The sequence below is a fragment of the Cynara cardunculus genome, assembly GCF_001531365.2.
Source record: "Cynara cardunculus var. scolymus isolate 2C chromosome LG 11, CcrdV1, whole genome shotgun sequence".
Classification (NCBI taxonomy): Eukaryota; Viridiplantae; Streptophyta; class Magnoliopsida; order Asterales; family Asteraceae; genus Cynara; species Cynara cardunculus.
In genome coordinates, this window is record NC_037538.1 from 12772735 (window position 1) to 12778651 (window position 5917).

The 5917-nt window shown below is 33.4% G+C and overlaps 1 long non-coding RNA gene across 1 annotated transcript; it reads right to left on the bottom strand.

Annotated features, from left to right (window-relative positions):
- Positions 1–24: 24 nt before the first annotated feature.
- Positions 25–3719, bottom strand: LOC112521929. Its single transcript, XR_003070109.1, has 7 exons — positions 3591–3719; positions 2481–2677; positions 2103–2307; positions 1485–1592; positions 1318–1382; positions 1126–1220; positions 25–623 (listed from the first exon to the last, which is right to left on the bottom strand). It is a non-coding gene; the product is annotated as an uncharacterized LOC112521929 (long non-coding RNA).
- Between the last annotated feature and the right edge of the window lie 2198 nt (positions 3720–5917).

The following is a 5917-nucleotide window of genomic DNA, read 5'->3' on the forward strand; positions in this document are numbered from 1 at the left end:
TTTTCACATCAAGACTACTTATTATATCGACAATTTGATCATCCACGAGAAAGAAAATAGCAGCCCATAGGAACACTAAGAAACGCTCGGGAAGGATGGTCGATCTCTAAGAGTATCAAAAATGGATGAAGATGCCGAACTCTGTTGTAAAGTGTTTATGAGGCGGCCCAGCAACTCACCGTCTTTAGTCTGTGATGCAGCATTTGCAGCTTCTTTTGCCATGCCTATTTGAGCATAAGCATGTTTCATGCAAATACGTTTTTTTCATTAATATGGATACGATTTTAGCATCAACTCTATGGGATGCAGCTATTCGAGATATGAAAGGTTGTTGGGTTAGAGTAAAACCAGMAATTAATGTAACTGAAATCCCCATTTGATTGGTTTAAACATAAGTTGACAGCAGTTACCTTAAGGAGTGCCTTCGAGATAACATAAACACACATTATGTAACGTTACCTGACACATGTATGTGGACTCAAAGTCATTAATAGCGACAACTCCACAATGTATCTGTGAGGCTATCGCTTTGGCACGACGTTGACTGCTAGGAAAAATAGCACATCCAAGCCTATATTTTGAGTCATTTGCAAGCATGATAGCCTCCTCATCACTCCAAAAGCCTGTTCGGAATTACATCATCAGGAACTCAAATGTACTTCCTCTATTAAACCCATCAAAGCCATTCTTGGTGAAATMAAACTCAAATTAGTTGTTATCACTTACTTCCTCCTGCATCAACTTCATCTCGTGGTTTACGTTACAATAATGTTGAATTAATAAATAAGCTAGCAGAATCTCTCTTGCATAAATGTTGAAGCAACTCAAAATTTTTCCCGATCCGAATATGAGAAAAGTAACGAAATCGTACCAATATTACCAAAAAGCAACCATACAAAAGAGGTTGTTTATAGAAAAGTCAAGAACATGATTTTATTAGTTATCATGTCAAGGTTTCTAAAAGACTACAACATCGCATACCAGAGTTGATCATCGAACCCACCCTCTTCTTTTTCATGTAAAAATGAATGAGTAGAAACAAAAAAAATACCAACTCAAAACCAATCACTTTCATATCACATCTTTAATTGCGTTTAACATACTCTCTGAAAATTCAGACGATACCTTCCCGCTTCCGTTATTTCTCTTTTGCCTTCTCCAGCAAACGAGCAACATATTCCTTAAAGGTCTCATGAGCAAGGCTCTCATCACCAACAGCTCTATTCCATGTCAAGAAAAGAGAAAAAAAACTGATGCAGCTCAACTGGAACATTCGTTTCAAATAACAAATATGGGAAGCCTCATCAAATACCATACCTGTATTTGGAGCTTTCCTCAAAAAGTTGTTGGCACTCCTCCCATGTGGAAGACGCAGTAATTTCCTGAGTTCAAGCACCAAAAAGTGAAGGTAAAATGATCTACATAAGCTCTTTTGGACATGTAGTATATCATTAAGGTTTGCCAATGATACAGGCTTCATGTACCTTGATGTCATATAATAACTCGGTGAACTCTTTGGCAAGACGCTGACACTTTTTAGCTTCCTTCTCTTCTTTCTCCTTGGCCCTCTCAAGTAGGTCTTCAAACACAAGCTGGAAAGAAGTAAAACATTGCAAGACTCAGAAGACACTTAGTGGCCGTTTACCAAACACTTACCCACTAAGTGCTTACCGATAAAATTTAACACTATTATTTACTTACCGGGTAAGATTTTAGTCCACAAAAACGACAACTTATGCAACAATTTACTCGGTAAGCGCTTATTCTGGTAAGAGTCGTCGCCCTCATTTACTTGTTAAGACTCTTAGTCCTTGTCTCACTCTTACCGGGTAAGATTTATTGGTCCTTACCATATTCATCCGGTGAGGTAATGTTACTTGGTAAGCGCTTACCCAGGTAAGCGTTTGGTAAATAGCCCCTAAACAAAAAGCTTTAGACAACACTTACGTATATTTATGAAAGGYATCACTACCTGTTAAATCGAGTGGAAAACAAACCTAAATCGATTGCAACATATTTGGAGTAGAGATTTTGTGGTGTAGGGTTTATCAGTTTTCATTTGGATCGATTGCAACAGATAAAGAACAACAGATAGAAATTACCTCGATTGGATTAGTGATGGATCGACAATGCAACAAGGGCAACGAATCGGTTGAGCGATATCAATAAGAACCCAAACCTATTTCTAATCATATTTGAGCGTGTTGCGTAGAGGAGCTTGAATCGCAATTTTGGGGAATGAAATCGTCGCTTTGGGAAGGAAGCCACCAGAGCATGTTGAAGCAATAATTTGTGCTAGGAAGCGTGCTGGAAGGAAGCAAGAGCTATAATTTGTGTCTTGTACATCATGCTTCTAAATATTGTGCTTTAAAAAACAGTACTATATGTAATAAAAGTTGTTTTTAAGACTTTAAGACAATTATCAAATTTGGTTTATAAGATAATATAGATATAGATATAGAAGATATAGATATAGATACCAACTACATCAGTAACATCAATGCTCTTAGTGCCTTTCAGCTCCAAGTTCCACTATAAGCAAATGGCTTCAAGGTGAGTGATCCAACAGGACAAATATCATGAGCTTTATAAACATAGGTGCCAATTTCTTCTCTGTTTCTACACCCCAACATGCCAAAATCTTGCATTCCCACTATTTCATTTGCAAACCTGACATCTGGACAACAAAACTCAAGTATATTAGCAGCTTGAATTGAAGCAGAACAGTAGCTACCAACTAAAAAAAATGCATCATAACATCCAATACATAATACATAAAGAAGGTTGGATGTAGATGGAAGCTCTCATGTTATTATAGAAATTTAGTGATAAAAAGAAGAGGCGGAAAGTGTCAGTTATTGATAAAAAAATACAGAGTAACTTACGTGAGTATAGAGATTATACCTAAAACTACTGTCATAATTTAAAGCTACATAACACAAGTTGTAAGAGGTCAAGAAATAGGTAATAATGTGTTGATAAATACCAATATTTGCAAACCCAGAAAAGAGAACGCTAAAGCCAAACCGATTAGTGATGATAACTTGGTCCCAAACCTTTGAACCTCTTGATCAGGGATCCTTGAAAACTTGTCGGAAAACTTAAACAAAAGGCACACATATAACTATAAAGTCAAAAGATCCAAACCAAATATTCATTCAACTGAAAGTAAATAAACAGGTATGCTTTTTATGGTCAAGACGGAAAAAAGCACAAAAAGCTAAAACTCAAATTCATTAGCAACTCAACCATTTGTCTGGTAAGGTAAAAATTCACTAACTCCTTGAGAAATCGATCAAAATTGGTGCTTATAAAAATTGCATCTTAGTTCGAAATGAAGCTGGAAACTCTGAAGTAGTGCAGATCCTAAAAGAAAACAGAATCGATCAAGAGCCGGTGAGAAATAAATAAACATGAAAGTACAAAAGGAAATCGATCAAGAACCTGTGAGAAATCATCAAAAGGAAACTAAATAAAAGGAAATCAAACCCTAAATCAGCTCTCATCAACATGAAACCACAAAACATTGTACATGAATCGAGAGAGTAAGAAAATGGAGGTATAAATCGAGGAGAGCCAGAAAAAAAAACCTTGCAATCGAGCATGATCGTGGTCTTGAAAACCTGCAATCGAGCGTGTGGAAGGGTTTATGCATCAGCTCTTATCAACATGAAACCTGCAATCGAGAGTGTGCGGAATTGGAGGTATGAATCGAGAGGACCCAGAACTAAAACCTTGCAATCGAGTGTGTTGGAGGCTTTAATCGTCGTCTTGGAAAGGGTTTATGCATAATATGGTAGTACCTTAGGTTTTTAAACCGATGAAATCTAATCWKGAATGAAATCGGATAGAGATCGTTTAGGGAGGAAATTGGATTTCTGTTGGGAATAGGATAGAGATATATAATTTAATTTAAGTTTAATAATAAAATAATTTATTTTTGGTTTAATATTATAAATTTTATAAAAATAATAATTAAGTATTTTGTTAGAAATCAATAATTATCTTAATTATATTTTAGATTTTTTATATTTAAAATGAGATGTTTATCTTGTATTTGATTGTGTTTATCTGCAGTTAGTTACATGAATTCAGATATGGGATTAAATCGGATAGGGATGAACGGGTTTAAGAGTTTTTAAGAGTTTAAGAGTTTTAAGAGTTTTTAAGAGTTTTAGCCAAATGCATTATAATATAGTATAGATTATATACAAATCATTTATTTATTAAGAATTATGGTTTTTTTAGCAACAAAATAAGTGATATTTTGGTAAACCTTGTAAAGAAGTGACTAAAAGGTGAAATAAACAGATAAAATGACTATTTTAATTAATTTCTCTTAAAAATATCAAAGCAATTTAACATGATTAGGAGCTGACGTTTACCAGTAAGAATCAACACTTTTATTTAATTTACCGGGTAATATTTTAGTCCATTAAACGACGTTATATGTAATAGTTTTATTCGATAAGTGCTTACTGGTAGAGTTGTCACTCCCATTAACTAGGTAAGACTCTCGGTCCTTGTTATTAATCTTACCATGCAAGATTCTCAATTTTTTCCATGTTCATATGATAAGGTAAAATGACACAGTAAACAATTACGAGTAAACGTTTAATAAACGACCCATTAATTACATAAAGACATGAATGACTACATACTTCCTTTTTATTGACGAATTGTATTAATTTTTCATTTTCAGTTTACAATAAAATTTTGTATTTCGTTGCATTTCATGAGTATACAATTAACGTGTACAATTGCATTTCACAATTTGTGTGTGTAGCGGGAGGTTCATATAAGAAAACCAAATTCATGAGATGATTCATAAAAATTCATTTAAAGATGCATATGTAAACCTATATGAATAATCTGCAATGTTGGTTCACATATGCTATCTTGAAATAGATTCTTTTAATGAACCCACATATGAACTTTATATCAACCTTCTATTATTTCATTCTCAGGATATTTATCCTTTTTATTTGAACCTACCAGTGTTTGTGTGTGTGTGTCTATATAGATGAATATTAATAAATCCTATTACCTTCAATCGACATAAACCCCAATGTCGAATCCCTTCAGGGACGACATGAAATGCCATCAGTTTCTTGAGGCCTCCATCTTCAGTTAAACCTATAACAATAACAGTAATAATAACAATAACAAGACGTTGATAATTTGTTCTCCCCTAATAAGCTTCTAACAAAGACTCCAAACACATGTTGTACAAAGGGTATTGCATTGCATGCATGGTGAATATTAGAAGCCCTTGAGGGAGAGCAAGCAATCAAATGCCTTGGAAAAAACCCTAAAAAGTCTCTCATTCCATTGGTGTCATGAGACTTTGATATAAAGCTTATTGGACAACAACCCTTTTTATAACCCCATTTGATTGCCAAAGTGATACAAGACACAAAACAAATCCAATTTGGTGGGATTCCACATTCTTTGGCATATTGCATTTAGTGGCACCAATAAATCTTGATAAAGCACCAAAAAGATAGATTTGTGCTACTAAAAGCATATGTGCCCACAAATCATCAATCCACAAATAAGCATGTGTACCATATTTTATTCCATTATTGCATATATATATATATATATATATATATATATATATATATATATACTAGAAGAGGTACTCATGTAATACATCGAGACACATCTCGATTTTAATGTTCTATTTTATTATTTGTCTCTGTCGATATTATAATACGATTTTATGTGTTTTTAAGAAAGTAATAATGAATTTATTTTTGAATAAAATATAAATTTGAAGATATCATAAAAATTTGAAAAAAATATATCAATGTTAATATTAAATCAACTATTTAAAAGTTCTCATTTTTTATGTAATTTCTTTAATTTATTTTTCTATTATAATTTAATTTAAGTTTAATAATGAAATAATTTA